The sequence below is a fragment of the Bombus bifarius genome, unplaced genomic scaffold, assembly GCF_011952205.1.
Source record: "Bombus bifarius isolate JDL3187 unplaced genomic scaffold, Bbif_JDL3187 scf7180000010271, whole genome shotgun sequence".
Classification (NCBI taxonomy): domain Eukaryota; kingdom Metazoa; phylum Arthropoda; class Insecta; order Hymenoptera; family Apidae; genus Bombus; species Bombus bifarius.
The window spans coordinates 4,021,887-4,038,460 of NW_022885586.1; the positions used below are offsets into that span (position 1 = coordinate 4,021,887).

The 16,574-nt window shown below is 36.1% G+C and overlaps 1 protein-coding gene across 1 annotated transcript in view; it reads right to left on the reverse strand.

Annotated features, from left to right (window-relative positions):
• The window catches only part of LOC117216391 (neuropeptide CCHamide-1 receptor-like), a 31,767-nt gene that overhangs the window by 11,217 nt on the left and 3,976 nt on the right, over positions 1–16,574 (reverse strand). The gene's annotated exons all lie outside the window — the stretch shown is intronic.

Below are 16,574 nucleotides of genomic sequence, written 5' to 3' on the forward strand. Positions count from 1 at the left end.
AGAGCAAAGATAGAACTCGATTGGGAAAATAATTTACATCGTTGATATTGATTCGTCGAATTGATATTTTCAATTTTCCCGGTATCACCTGAACACAAGTTAATTGCCATGGAAATCTTCACAGCGCCACATTTTCTGGATATTTTGATAATTAATTGCTCGTGTATCATTTAAAACGGCACGTGTAGAATGCGTTGCACGATACCACGCGTGTTACCTAACAGGTTTTGATAAAACCCGGTGAAAATCGATTAATTACTGCGGCGGAAAATTCTGAAAACGTTGCATTGCACCGCTCCACTTCGCTTCATGGTTCTCCATACAGGCACAAATGAAATGATCAAACTACGATTCTTTCCAATACCAGCGAAACGATGCACGTACGTCCCGCTGATGTAACAATACGTTGTTATTTCGCAGAGGTTTTGTTATTACGTGGTTCTTTTTACGTGGTTCTTCTACCAGATACAATACCCGGCAGTTGTAAAATCATTTCAAAGGCGCGAGTTACGAAAATTGAATTGGATTACACGTGGTTGGTATGGATGAGAGCAGATTGCGAGAAAAAATTCGGATTTCGTATCAAGAGCAGCACAAGATTAGGAACGTTTTAACGACTTTCGATGATCGTTTTCCTTCGTAGAAGAAGAATCGTGAAATCGCATGGGGACTACTAATTGGGGCGTTGGCAAAATAATCATGCATCGGACACATGGTCGAATCGATGCAACGTTACTCGTTTCATTTGCACTTGCTAAATTTGTAAATAATTGCTAGTTGCAGACAACCGACCAAATCGATTGGTAAAATCCTTGATTCCTTTCTTGCTGTTAAAATAGTTAAACATAGTACTGTTTTAAATCTTATATTAAGTGTAAACGCACGAAGTAAACGGTCAGTAACCAATGTAGATTGGAAACATGAATAGAGATGAAACAGAAAGGAAATAGTCCTATTTTTCCAGCGACTGTATAATTGCAAATCATCAGAGAACATTACACTTCTCAATCAATATTCGATTAAAGGAGACTTCATTTTGAAGACTTATTCACAATCGAGTTTATTGCTCGCCGCATTATTGTTCTTGTCGAGTACAATAAAAGTAAATAAGATGCAAAAAATGCGATGCGGAAGCAATTTTCTTCCGTACAGAATAATTTAGCAACCTAGTGCTATTGGCCAATTGACAAGTTGCAAATTGTAGATGTATTTTTTTACAATTTCACAGTTTTACGTGATATAAGATAATTGCATAACGTGCAATTTCTAAAATTTACATTTAAAATTATAATTTATTATTATCGACCACTTGTAAAGTATCATTAGTTCAATTGTGCAAGGTGGACAGTTCCTATTAACCAAACTAATAAAAAGAAATAGAGAGGATTAGCTTTTTCATTGGAACTGCTTGATTATCCGAAATCCCATGGTCCCTGCTCGGACAAATGAGATTCCACTGTATTACCTACCTTTATAGTCGGACGATATACGTATGCAACAAAATTTCCTATCTGTGGTCGCCAGAATATATGAAGATAAGAGCAGCATGAGAGAACCGAGATTATTTTACGGACTCGGTTTCTATGAAATTGCAGTATAAGAAAGAAAAGGAGAAGGTAATCCAGTCTTCGAGTATTTACGGTCTTCGAGTGTCCATTCTCCCTTGGGTACAAAGAATCGCCTGTTTCATTGCTAAACGGCACTGTCAGCGCTTTTGTCTTCCGTCTGACTAATATCGGTTTCTACTACTAATCTCACCCAACTTCACTGATATCCATTGTACTGGAACCTATCCTTTGAACTAGTTCCCGGAATTCTGATCTCTAATTATTCATCGTATTAGGATAATTGTAATAAATGGATAAAATGATTACAGTGTGTATAAAATTTAACAAATTGAATACTTCCATCATTGTCTGAGAGAACTGCAATTGCCATATCACTTGGAACGTTTTAAAACTCTGAACTCGTGCAAGTTTTTCTAGAGCTTAATAATTCTGTTGAATGAATGGTACTTCTTTGACCGGACTGATTATAATTACCGTGGCGCAGCTGGTTTTAATCTTCTATTTTTTAATTCTCTTATTTGGAGCTTGATTGAAGAAAAAATCCAGAAATTCTGGGATTTCGAATACAATTGTTTCAATTTGTCATCAGGTAACGTATTTATATCTCTCGGGTACGTAATTCAAAATTGCGATATAAAATAATTTTTATTCAAACGACCGTAGCTTCTTTCTTTAATCGCGAGTAAAAAAAAAAAAAAAAAAAACGGGACAGGCCTGTAAAGTTATTTCTCTATGATTTTATGACACATAAATTATTAATGTCTAGACGTTTTATATGTTAAAACAAAATATGTTAAGATAAAAATTATCTTAAAAGATCATATATTTAAGGATAAAAATGTTGAGTAATTCGTGACAACACAACGTCCGAATATTTTGAATATTATATCGAAAAAAGAGTGGTTTACAGGAAATTGAGAAAGATGTTGGTCCTTTTAAACTGAAAAATGTCACGATATTTGGTCGTCAAGCGTCAACGCCATTCATCGCACGCAAGTGCAATTTTTTCAATCCATCAATCCTTTTTCGATTGACGCGTTCACTGTAAAGGTAGATGATAAAATGGAGTTCCGAGGACGTTAAACAAATTTAATCCTAGTAAGACGATGATGTCTTTTCGAAAGAATCACAAAAGACACGGAGTTACCACGCCGTTAAAAAAAACAATTTGATTTGAGTAACTATGTCGATAGGCTTAAAGTCGAAGTAACTTAAGCCTCTTAACCCCTCTTACGAGCTTGGCTATGCTACACCATAACGAGGAGAAGGATTAGTTAGGTTCGCTCGAGTTTTCCTTTGTATTCGTCGGACAATCAACTAATATGTAATATGTAATATATATAGAAACATCTTGGCAGTATGTTTTTCGAGAAATCGAATAAGCCGCTCCAATAATTCTGTCTGGTTATCCCTCAGCAAATATCATTTCTGTCGTTGATAAATTGATTTTAAACGTCTCATTTTCTCAACCAGTTTATCAAAATTGACATCGTTGACATTGTAGAATCTTTAAGCGAAAATGGAAAACTCGAAACGTAATGAAACGTGTAGGAGAATGGCATATCGAATTAAATTTCTTATTGCAGTGGTATTTACGTACCTTTAACAATGGGCGAAGGAAACGCGAGCGAAATGAGTTTACGGTTTAGCATCGTGACGGGGGTAAATTAAAAACGCCATCTCTACATCCGTGGAAGTTACGTTACAACAAAAGTTACAAGTAAATTCCACGCTTTCTGGCTTAATTAATACATTCTAGATTGTACAAAGAGCTAACTAGAAAGTCACGTGATTACGGAACACTGGTTTTTCGTTTAATTAAAGCGTCTCGAAAGGCTCGTTCGAAGAATCGAGTTAAGTGTTAAGAACTCCGATTAAATGGTTAATGACACAGTTTAATCAATTGTTATTTACTTTGTGAATACGAACGTTCAGATAACAGGCGACTTGTTGTTAGTTGATATTTAACGAATCTAGAAATGCATTTTAATTTGTAGTACATCTGTCACATACTAGCAATGTCTTCAACCTTCTCTCTAAACGAGATTTCTTTGAATCCGAAAAATCGTTACTTTCACTAAAATTCTACTGTTATATTAAAGAGTTTCCTTTTGATCATCAAGTAGCGTAAAAATGAGAAAATCACCAAAAAAGCATTTATCATATTTTTCCTATGTAACCTTTAACAAACTTCGTTCGACATATATATGTATCGTTATATAGTCCACAACTGTTGTTTACTAAATTACGAGCCGTAAAAATAAATTTCTCGCTATTATTGAAAGAACAGTTTTAGATACGAAACTGAACCATCAGCGATGTTTGCGTAATTAGCGTGACGGTGAGGTTGACTTTCGTCTTTCTTGAGGGTGGTCCCCATAAAAATATCGCACTGAAGCCTCCGGTAGTCTTAAAGCTATTTTCACCAGGGTATGGGTAAACGTGGAGTAGGAGGATCGTAAAGTTGAGAAAGTGGCTGCTCTTGACCGTCGACGGCGTTGATCCACCCTCTATAACTGCCAATAGAGGGTTGCGCATTGCCACCAGTGTACGTTCTGTTGTTTAGAGTGCGGTATTATTCCAGAGAACATTTATGTGGTTAGTACGCCACAAAATTTAGATATTCGGTGCAGTACCGAGATTGCATGTCAATATGACGTTTCAATATCTCCATTAAGTAATTAAACGAAGCCTGCCGGCGAAATATAAATTAACATCTTTAATAGGCAATATACGCTATTGTACGGAACCATTTGAACTGCCTTATGCACTTGCGGTAATAGTATACCAATTTTTGCAAAATGTATAAATTAATGGCAAATCAATGACTAGAGACGGTGATTAGTATGTTCTCGTGAAATTGGAAGATTATAAACGCAAATAATCTGTTAACAAGGATCGATGAAACTCGTATTAAAGGAACCAGGATGAAAAAGTATATAATACAAGGAAAAGAACCAAGTTGGAATTGATCAATATTCTTTAAAATGGATCGTTGTAAATTTACGAAATTTGTCTACGAAGAATTATGAATTGATCACTTGGCTCTTCTGATAGTTCTAACGTTATAGAAATAAAGAATAATCTTCTCTTCAGATAAAGTACACTATCACGTTGACGTACTTCCGGATTTTGGATAATTCTGCTGGCAACAGCGTTAATAATCTTCGCGTGAGTTTAGAAGAACCTCCTTTATCTGACTCGTAGTTTACGAGCGGTCTGAAGATAAAGAACTTTTTAAAGTATGTTTCATTACATTAACCGCTTGAAAAACATGCTGATGAACTCCGTAAATTGAAGAGCAGAGAAAAATAACGATATTACGTACATTTTTTAAACTTGAACTATGTAATTGTCTATACCAGCAGCTTTGATAAATAAACTTAAGGATATCAGTCAGTTGTCTAATTGTAAAATTGTAAATTATTGTGCGAGAAAGTTGAGATAATAAAATTGAAAAGCTTTACTTTACTAAAATCGTAGCAAATCTTTTGATCGTAATTTTTATGATCGAATTGCATCCTAATTGTCTGAATGTCTGAAAATTTCTAAGCTTTTATTATTTTAGGGTACATTAAAATACATTAGATGGAGATGATCGGACAAAAGATATTTTGCATGATTCGACCAAATAGTTGCATTGGTATTCATCTTCAATATCCGCCAGTAAAAGCGACACGAAATCATAGTGAATCCTTTAGTGAGACGTGTCCCAAGATCCGTCGCGTTCCTTTGTTCTTTCAAAGTTTATTTCCTGGTGGATCTTCGTCGTGTTCGTTTGAGAAACGTGCCTCAGCTTTCGATAAAATAAAGGCGGGGAACCGTGCGGATAGTTCCTTAGGAAACTGAAGAGAGTACCGACTGTTCCTGGCAATTTCTAAACATTCCCTTGACTACTCCTAATCCGTATCCTACTTCCAAAGAAGAATAAAAACTTCGAACAGAACGAACTGTTGTTTGAGAAAGAAGGGGTATAATACTCCAATTACCCGCCTATAAAACCCTACTTTGGGCTACTGAAACAAAGAGGATGAATAAAAGGAACAAAAGAGCGCAAAGAAAACAAAGCACGTATTGTTTCGAGCTGACAAATAAAATCCAACGCTGCACGACGGTGTGATGAATTGATGCTCTTGAAGCTTAAATACCGAACAGCTTGGAATTTATTTGATAGGTACATTCATGTCATTTGCCAACGTATCTACATTTCACCTATTGTAGAGGATACCAAACTTCGAGCGTCCAATATTTGTTCCCACTGCTGAACACCGTATTCTGCATATTTCAATCGTGTTACGGTAGCGAGTTAGAGAGAACCAGAGAACTCCTGGCCTCTTCGAGATGTTCGATACACCGATACACCGGAACGAGATATTCAATTATAGGAAGAACACTTGGTGCACGGTTGTAAAACAAGATTGAAGCGTGGTGGTCGATTATTTTCGTGAAAACAACCTACCGTTTGTTCCAAGTGTTCGTTCCAAATATTCGTTCCAACTGTTCCTTTTGGACGTTCCTCCCTCTCATTCGTGCGAAACGTTTGTCCCAAAGTGTTCGTTCGAAAGGTTCGTTCTACACCCAACCGATCTATTTTTCGTCGTTGATATCTTACCGTCTCGTCGTTCTAGACGACGGGGAGAGAGAGAGAGAGAGAGAGAGAGAGAAGGCAACGGGATAAAATAACGTTCCCAAAGGATGGAAACATGGGATAACCAAGCCTCGCCTGGAATCGTAGCTTTCATTCGAATGGCAACCTTTCTGGACGTTTTTTTACACTCGCCCGGTCGTTTTGATTGCGTATTCTTCGTCAGTCGGTTGGTATTTGCTATTCGACGAAGAGAAGGGAAATAGTCGAGTGGTGAACCAAGGAATTTTAATATCACGTTCAACGCTCGGATTTCCGACGTTTTCGTATTAAAACGACTGGAACAGATTGCAATCACGCCAACGGCTACTCGGCAATTAGAGAGAAAACAGGCCAGAGACGACTGTTTAAAGTCGGATAATCGAGAAACGAAATATATGGGAAGAAAGTTGGTTATTCGGCCAAAGAAAAATTATTGTACAATGGATGGAAGGAAAAGGAAGAACGTAACGATCTATTCCTGAAAAGGTTGACGATAGCATGTGTTATGGCGGAGCTTCGTGGAACAACGTTCATGTCTCAGAAGTGGAATGATAAACGCGATTTCTTCAACGGGATTCTTCCATAGTTTGGACGCTTTATGGATTTTCGATGAATAATTCGTTGACGAGGCGAGGTAAGTTTATAAATCATTTTTGGAAATTCGTGACGATGACACGGGCCAACAAGAAGGGGAAAAATGTATCTGGTTGTGAAAGATCGCCTCGTTGACCCGTTGTCGAACGCGTGAAACCCTGCGAGCCGACGATGAATTACTACGAAGTGTTTTGCAGTGTGTAGTTTCTGTTCGTTAAACTGTTCGATCATGCGGAAGTATCTATCGGCTTCGAATTCGATGCAAATTTAATCGTTGAAATATTTTCTATAGGATACAAAGGTGATTTGACGTTTTATCGAAAATCGAAGAGGCTGCAACGAATATTGCCCGTACCTTTCTTCTCTCAAGAAAACAATGGATTATTCGAGCGTTTCTAATTTCTCTTCGATACATTCCAATTTTTCTAAACAGAGTATCCATTATAATACGTAATTCTTATAAATATGTTTGGAATTGAATCGTAGAAAAATGATGTTTAATCAAATGATGAAGTTATAGGCCTCATTACAAATGACTTTGTAACATTAGTAACAGTTGTTTTACGACAAGCCAAGATACAGATCATTTTTTATAATCTCAACTGCACCATATTGTGGGTTTAGCTTTTAACTCATAAAATACATTATAATCTAAAAAATGAAACGATAGAGTTTCTAAAAATGAAAAATTTTCTTCGAAAGCACGATTCTTCTTTGTGTCGATTAATAATAGAATTTAAAAAAAAATTGACAAGCATTTTGTTTGCCATGAACCTCACAATTCCAACGAATATGATAAAAATAATGTTTTTAATCTTTTTGGACATCTCGTCTTGCCAAATTTTGCATCATAAGGTTTGTATCACTTCAAACCAGTCAGTGATTATGTTAGTTGATAAATCTTTTCCGCTGCCATTTGCTGGGAACGTTACGCAACACAAAGACGTGAATGCAATCATGAAACGTCAAAGCCAAACAAACGGGTCGCGCCTTGCAGAAGTTTCGTGTCTGAACAAACATGACAATCTCCTGCGGGAATGTGCACGTTCGCGAAATACGTCTATTAATCGTTCAGTTAAGTCATCTTCATTCATTCGTTAGAAACAACTGTCGCAATTTGGAAACGTAGGACTCGAAATGTTTCCTCTTAAAAGTACAACAAACGATGAAACAATCTTATTATAACTTGTATATGATTTTTCTTTGCATTCGACTACGGTGGAATTTAAAAAAATTAAAGCAAACCGTAATAGCAAGAGGCTGACTTCAAAAGAGAAAGTTTGACGTTAGTATGATACACCAAGCTTATTACACCTGTACGGTTCTTTTTCAAATGCGATAACGATGAAACTTTGTAAACTTTGTAATGACATTCGATGCACGATAGTAATAAAATTAGTTTCACAGGAGAAAAGTTTAATGCTACAGTTGTGCATCAACCTTATTGCGCCATATACGATCCCTTTTTGGAATCCAATAAAATTTTCCAAAAATTTGATACAAATCGTAGTAGCAATAAAATTAGCTTAAAAATGGGTGCCATAATAAAATTCACTTGAAAAATTCAGTATGACAAAAATGACTAAATTACAGGTTCCAGATTTTTTAGTTTTATAATTACTAAAATTGCATATCTCTCAGTGATAGAAAGATAATTAACCGCTTTGTAATGCTTCCGAAATTCTAATCGCTTCGGCAAACTTATTCGAACTTCCACCAGATCGGCGCTCGAACTATTCGACATCATAAATTCAGCCTTCGTCTGCAGCTATCGTCGATAGCTGCATACCTGTAATCCTGTTATCGAACTTCTCGTCAAAAAATCATTAGTATCGCTTATCCAACGAACCAACGATTGGAAACAAACTGGTCGAAAGATCAAAGTCGTGGGAGAAGAAACTTAATTCGAAGTTGACAGTCGTAATAGCTAGTTATCGAATCTGAGAGTTCAAATAGGCTTTAATCGAACGATTTCCTCCCACGTATCGAGCTGATGGTCCGGAAGAACATAAAGCCAACTATTGGATACCAGTTTCCACCAAAATCAATTCTGTCGAAGCATCTGGATAGCTGTAACCAATGAGCTTCGCCTTTCATATTGTTCCACTATTAATACCAATCGAGAGTCTCATATTGCTATTGATTTGATGAACCGTGTAACCATGTCTGATGACGTACAAAGATTTTGATTCAGACAAAGGTTTGGAACTGCTAGATTTAATTAAGAAACAAATCATTTGAAAAGTAATCAGCATACAATTCTATTATATCAGAAAATCTTGTGATGAAAGTTTTGTCGAAGCGAAGAATATTGTTAGTGACCTAAATTAGTAACTTTGCAGCACTTTGAATAACTAAAATAATCGAGAGTTTCGTAGTAATGAATTAGTATGTCAAAAATAAACCATAGAATAGAGGATTAATTGTTTTAGTAATGAGTTCTAATAATGAACAAACAACAGTTGAGAATATTTAATCTGCAAAACAGTGCCAAAGTAGTCGAAGTTCGAAACTTCCAACTTTAAAGTTGTATCGTTACTTTATATCGTCATTTATATCGTTGAAATTTCTAGAAAAGTAACAGCGGCGAATTTACAAAACAATGAGCAATTAACTTTTCAAATTGTGAATTTTCTTTCAACCATTCAATTACTGGATTTCTAATGTTATAATCTTCAATTAGAATGTTGCATCCAAATTCTTCACGATAAAACAACCTAGTAATTCTTTTAATTCTTGTACGCAGTACAATGTAATTAGATGAAACTTACACCCGTAGTCTACGTGAATGGACCGTTAATTGGTGTCGTCCTTTGAAGATACGATCGTCGTCGTTCCTGACATCGTTAATCTCATTCGACAGCGTCCCTTTAACATTTCTCGGGAACAACCAAGAGACACGAATGATTACATCACCGATCAGACATGAAATGAAAAATATGCTTCTAATTAACGTTGTTCATAACAAATAATATTTTTTCTCCTCGTATTTTTAATCGTCGTACGAATCGCGACAGTCGATGAAACTCAATTTCTCCTCGCTGCTCGATGATTTTTATCGCTGCTCAGGATGAAAAATCTATGTAATAAGAATCGAACAGTCCGCACTATAATTTGTTCTACGATATAATTTATCCTGCGATTTACCATTCTGTTCTAGAAAGATTCATCGATGAAGTTTAATAAATCTTATTTTAAAGGAGAGAAGCAACTGTAAATCAGAAGAGGACGATGGAATGGTTTTCCACGTCTCGTCATTTCGTTCTAGAAAGATTCGTGGATAAAAAGAAATTAATAAATCCCTTTCTAAAAAGGGGGCGAAGGCATAAATCGAAGGAGAACGGTGAAGTGCTTTTTTTTATCGTGTATCCTGAACTTTATTCGAGTTTCAAATTCATACTATAGCGAAGTTCGCTCGGTAGGATTACAATGGATCATATAAGCTTCGAAAAAGACGACGAAGTTGACGTTTCCTGATTGATAAATCAGCTCTTTTTTTCCTTCCCGCGACGAAAACGCTTCGACGGAGAATTATGGTGATCCAAGATACGCTTTGTTGTGAAAATCTTTAGATCTCGCCTACTCTCCGTGAAAATCTCTTTTAAATATAAATGAGACTCAGCTTTCTTCCAACAGGGTTCCTTCGAAAATTGAAAGAAGATTGATCAAAAGCCATATTTCCACAAAAGTTTTTCGGCTCTGATGAAACTACAATATCATTCGTGTAACATTAATCTATCAAATTCAGGTTGATTACTGAACCGAGCTTTATGTTCATATAGCAAAAAACATAATACACTTTGCATCAGGAAAACGCGACATTCAATGAACACGTACAATGTTCAAAGAGGAAGAAAGAAATCTACGCTTAAATTAGTTGGTAGACTGTCGATCGATTTGCATTTCCATCGTAATTCGAAGTACATCGCGGCAACTTCATTGAAGAAACGTTTCAACATTTTCATGAAACCCGGCAGGAAGCGGCGGAGCTTAAGCTGACGCGAAATATTTATAACTTTTCGATCACCTACGAAAAACTACTCGACTATATTTCTATTTTATCCAACGAATTCCCTTTGTTCGGATCGGATTACGTATATTTACGCATCTTTCCTACGCTGTCACTTCCATGACAATGTTTATTAACCTCGACCCACAGAATTATTTTCCCGCCAAGGTTGTGTTACCATATCCCATGTCCCGTAATTCGAATTTCAGAAAAAACACGTCCATTTCTTTCTATAAAAGCAATCTTTTCAACAGCGTCAGTTTGCATTGTTAAATACAAATATTTCCATATATGTACAATCGCATGGCGAAATTTGATTTACGAAATTAATATCGGAATAAATTGATATCGAAATAATTTTAGCGACGAGCGTGTTAATTGTTTATGTACAGGGTGTCCTAAAGTTCAATAACCAAACGTTTCTAGCGCATTATGTTGTAACGCGATATGTTTACAATCAAGCAAAAAATATTTATTTGACTGAAAAGTTGTATTAAAAGTTACGGAATGGACTTGCGGTTACTATGCTATAAAATAAGAATAGATTTATAATCATTAGTCAGACTACTTGATGGTGTTGATACTACTTTTAAAAATGTCCACCGTTTGATACCAATCCATTAACGATAAAAGATTAAATTTATTTCCTCGTGAAACTCATTTTAAACGTGCTTCATTTCAATGTATCAATCAACTCTTTGAATTAATTCAAAACATGTGTGTCAATATTTGTTCGATATACCTTTCTTTTTCATATAAAAGTGCACGTTAAAAGTCGAAGTATTTCTCGTGTTTCGTATTTTTATTATACCTTTCTAATAAAGCTTCCCACAACTTGGATTTATATCGTACCACATTTTTTGCTTAATAACCACAGAATTAATTTACGAAAGTACTGAAAAAAGTGCCTGTTACATCCTAAGACGGATCTCCCTTTTTTCTATAAAAAAAAAAATAAAATTGACGGAGTTCCAAACGATCCATAACTAATGAGCAATTAACTTATCGAGTACTGCGTGGAAAACGATCAACAAACGAACTTTCTGATAAATCATCAACATCCCGCACAATTCCATTTCGCAACTTTGTGTGTTCTAGTTATCAGATCAACATCACAGCAAACGAAAGTACATTGTTTAAGTGCGAACGAAAAAAGTTTCTCCTCTTCGTGGCCATTAATCATTTTGCAGACAGAGAGTGGATTAATCATCGACGGTAAATTAAACAAGATACACTTTTCCTATCCAGCAACGTTCATCTCGCGATCTAACGTCGGTATCCTCGGACTTGCACAAAAATCGAGACGGCAAACGTCATGGAGAGACGAAATAAAACGAAAGAAGAACGCGCTGAATTAGACAAAGAGGAGTAACACGTAGGGAAAATCGGACTGTATTGTAGCGATGCTTCCTCATAGACGTCATGTACCGGTGAACTACATGTCCAGGGACATGAAATACGTGGACACAGATACGTGGTTACCTCCGCGAGCGAAATTTTTATCAGTAGAAACTTTTTACCAACAGTTTCCCTTAATGTGAATAATACAGTTTACGACTTTTGGACTATGACCACATACAGTAATTTGGCTTTTATAATTACTATATATTATACATATATACACATTTCGCGTGTATAAGATAAATTTTGTTGGTCGTGTAAATTATCACTGGATACTAATTTTATTCTCTTTATTATCAAACTTTTCATTGTTATACGAGAGTATTTATCTATACTGGTACTTTGTAAGTTGTAAAATTTCCCTCGTAATATTAATAATAGCTAGAGGACCTTGTAACATCTAGTGAAATAACGAAACAAGATAAGTCGTTGAAAAAGTATATTGTCCTAAATCGTGTCCAACTAGATCTTCGTTTGAATATATAATGTTTCGTATGCTTTAAACTAGTAGAAAAAAAGCAACAAAATTTCAAAAGTTTTAAATAACCCTAGTTCGATAACCAAACGCTGTCTGGATGAAAATGATGGATATTCGCTCGCGTCAAAAATTCAATAAATTACCATCCGGAATTCGGCTGCTTGTGCCAAGTGAAATTTTCAACGACCTGAAAGTCAGCACGTTCCACAGCGAGAAGAATCCTAGAGGCGTCGAATCATGAGAACGTTGATTCTCTTTGGACGAAGGAAATTCCGAACCGCCATAAATCCTCAGAATCTTCTCTCGTGAATTTTCGTTGGAACTCAGTCAGCCGTTTTAATCACTCAACCGCAATTGTCGTGGCGAGAATGATGACTCCTGCGGTCACTTATGAATCATTCATGTTCCTCCTAAAAAAATCTTATCGAAGCTTCGGACGTCACGCGACAACCGTGACAAGCCGTAACATTTCTAAACTGGACCAGCTTGAACGACAAGGTAACGCTGGAATAAATTAAATCGCGATAATTAAGGCGCGACGTTAAAACAAAAATCGGAATGTAAAAGGACGGTTGGTTGGAAATGACGTTTCTTCGCGGAGTGGCTTTCGCTTTTATTGCTCGAATCGTCGGATTCGCGTAGATTCTTAACCTCTGACGAACGTTTCGCTAGCAAGAGGGTCGCTCGAAGGGGATGAAAAGGGTCAAGAAGATGTCGACATTAAAATTCACGCTCCCTGAGAATTAAACGCGAAAACCATCTATAAAAAAAAGGGTTGAAAAAGTATTGCTTCTACGAATCGTTCTGCAGAAAAAGGCACGGTTGCTGGAGAAGTGTTGTTTTACAACCGGTGGCGTAATTCGAGGGTTGCCTTGAAGGCAAGATCTTGGCCGAAGCTCGTAAAAGGTGGATTTTGCGCGTGCAAATGGCACTAGAATCAAACAGGATCGAACCTGATCCCGTTCGATTCGAAAGAAAATAATAAAAATTGTTTGCAATAGTTTCTATTTTTTTCGAGAACGATACGAATTTTCGCAAAATTGAGCTAGGGAAAAGAAAAATTGAACCGAAAAAAGTTTCGCTTTTTTATTCTCGTAGCTTCAGTTGACATTGGAAATTAGGTCGAAAATAAACCAGCTGTAACGGCTAGCGAAATTGAAGTTGTACAAATCGCCGACTCAATTAGAGGAAATTAAAGCTGAACGTAAGTTCCGGGCCTGGTATATTTATCTTCAAATGTTTTTTGTACTCTTTCGTTTTTTCCTACGCTGTTTTGTTGCTGTTCTACATTTCGGCGCACGTTAATTCTCATTTCGCAGAATAATCTATGAAATTCTCACGCGGAACGTATACAAAGGGGATTTTTGCCGACATTACCAGTTTATCTCAAGATTTAGGGTTGCTATCCTTTTGCTCTTTCCTTTTACCACCCGTACGAAACTTATTAAATCCATTCAGGATCGTAGATCGTTCAGTTTCCCCTTGTTGAAACTTTGCTTTTTATAGAAAACTTCTTTTCTCCTAGAATATATACTCGAACAAAGTTGTTTCATCCGCGGCAAATTAAGTCGCTAAACAGTAAAGAAACCATAACTCGTTTTTATTTCTCACTTAACGTTAATGCTTCTGATAACGCGTTTCGCGCTCTGTTACAGCGAAATTTCCGGACGAATAAGCTACATAGAACGTGGCAACGACTAATAAATGCGATACTTCTGAACGAGATTAAAAATAAGAAAAAAAAAAATCCAAGGCTTTGATACGGTTTATTTCTTCTGAAACCAGGTAGTTCCTGCCCTTTTATTGCCAGTACAAACGAACACGCGACTCATATTCCGATATTATCTTCGATATGGTTGCTGTCGTGATAGGCTAAGGGAACGCGAGACTGTTAGATGCGTCAAATAAGGTAGGAAAGGTACACTTTGAAACTGGTAAATGATGAATATCACTATAACTTATTGTCGTCTTGTGAACTCAACATACGACCTCGTTCATAAATATTATCAACGTGTACAAATTTCCTAGTAATTTAAATCAGTAACCGGAGTTTCAAATTCGTAAACTTTACGCAAAGGATCGATTTGCTCGTAATACCAACGTGGTGTCACCGGACACTAACATTTAGCCTGCATTTGACAACACGTTGGTGCTGCAGGATGCGAAAGTGTTAAAATAAAGTCTCTGAGGCCTACTTAATTTGCTGCACGTGTCCTAATATCCATGCACACGGATGTGTATCTTTTTTATATGTATATTATATGAAATTGAAATTGTTTATGTAAAATGAGTATCACAATGTTTCACACTTACAGAAACCATCTCTTTTACTGCATATTAATTATAGAAAAAGAATGTATCGCGATATTAGCTTTAACGTAGAATAAAATTGGCCTGATTTCCATTTCTAATTTCCCAGCTAAATTATGTTCTATCCAAAACAAGCTCATGTGCTTTTGAACTTTGATGTATTGATCAACAACGACAAACAATATTAAATTATCATTTAAATCTGCCAAAAGAGAAGAATCCAAAAGATGACGCGAAAGGATTTTATTACAACGTTTCTTCCATCTCTGACAAAGGGAACGTGAATTATTAAAAGGTTTGTCATCCAACAAACTCTACGAGAAAGAAATCGAACAAACTCGTCGTTTGCTCGCTGATCGTAACATTATCGTTCACCATATTATCGATGTCGATTAATTTAGCTCAAAATTATCGTCCAACATTTGTGAAGTTTATCGATCACAATGTAGAAAATCAAACAGCACGATTGTATTATTCATTCTCGAGGACAAAATTATCGTGTTCTTAAACAGTCACGATATTACGAAGGTTCGTGCTGCCTCGTTCAAGGATTAGACTTAGGGAAAACGATTTTCTGCATGTTATGTGGAAATAACCGCAATTTAAAGTCTCTTTGCTCCAAAACGACGTTCAGCTAATCTTGTTTGGTTTACACGGCACCCATTTGATTTAATGGAAGTATACCTCACGTAGGTACCCATAAAGGAGTAATCAAAATTCCATAAATATGAAACACGCGTTGTTATCCGAAAAAGCCGAATAAAATTCAATGCATGCATCGTCGTAATTTCTAACGCAGAACATCGAACGACGAAAGACGTTGCACCTATTTATAATTAAGTTCAACGTACGTTTAACTGGCCGATTCACCAGATTCGCGTTTGATTTGGATCGCGCGCAAAGTAATTTTCCGCTTCCGATCTCGAATAGAACGTGCACTAACATGTCGGACATGTATACAAATTGAGATAACAGAAACATGATAACTTGAGTAAAATTGAAGAATCACTAAGAAATTATCAAAATGTTTAAGAATTGTTATCTCATTTAAAACGTTAGACGATGAAGTCTCTGGTCCATGTGATGCAACAAAATTAATATTCTTTTTATCTTACGTATAATATACTTCTATTTCTTGATCTCCATTTTCATCAGTTCTGATATTTATATTATTGTTGTATCTCTTGTGATTCGATTCCATATACACTGCAAATAATTCTATGATACAGGCTGAGATTTTGAGTGGAGTTCTTAGCGTACATCATCTATTAATTCACTTTCAATCCATTCAACAAAGTTTAGATCAGAAAACAGTCAAAGAGAGATTAAAAGAAAATCGGAGATATGAAATGAAAATATGGAAATAGTACTTTGTCTTAATAATTATATTTACACTTAATCTTCCAAATTGCGAAGCAGCTACGAGAATATCGCCATTATCGCTAGACTGTCTGCAAATTTTTAGAATCTTCTAACTTTCAGAGAACTTTATATCGTTCTGTTCGTCCCGCATCTCGAACATTGTTCTCTCAACATAGAATTCTTGTTTTTGTTGCTTCTAAAATTGGCGACCCCGTTGCAGCAATT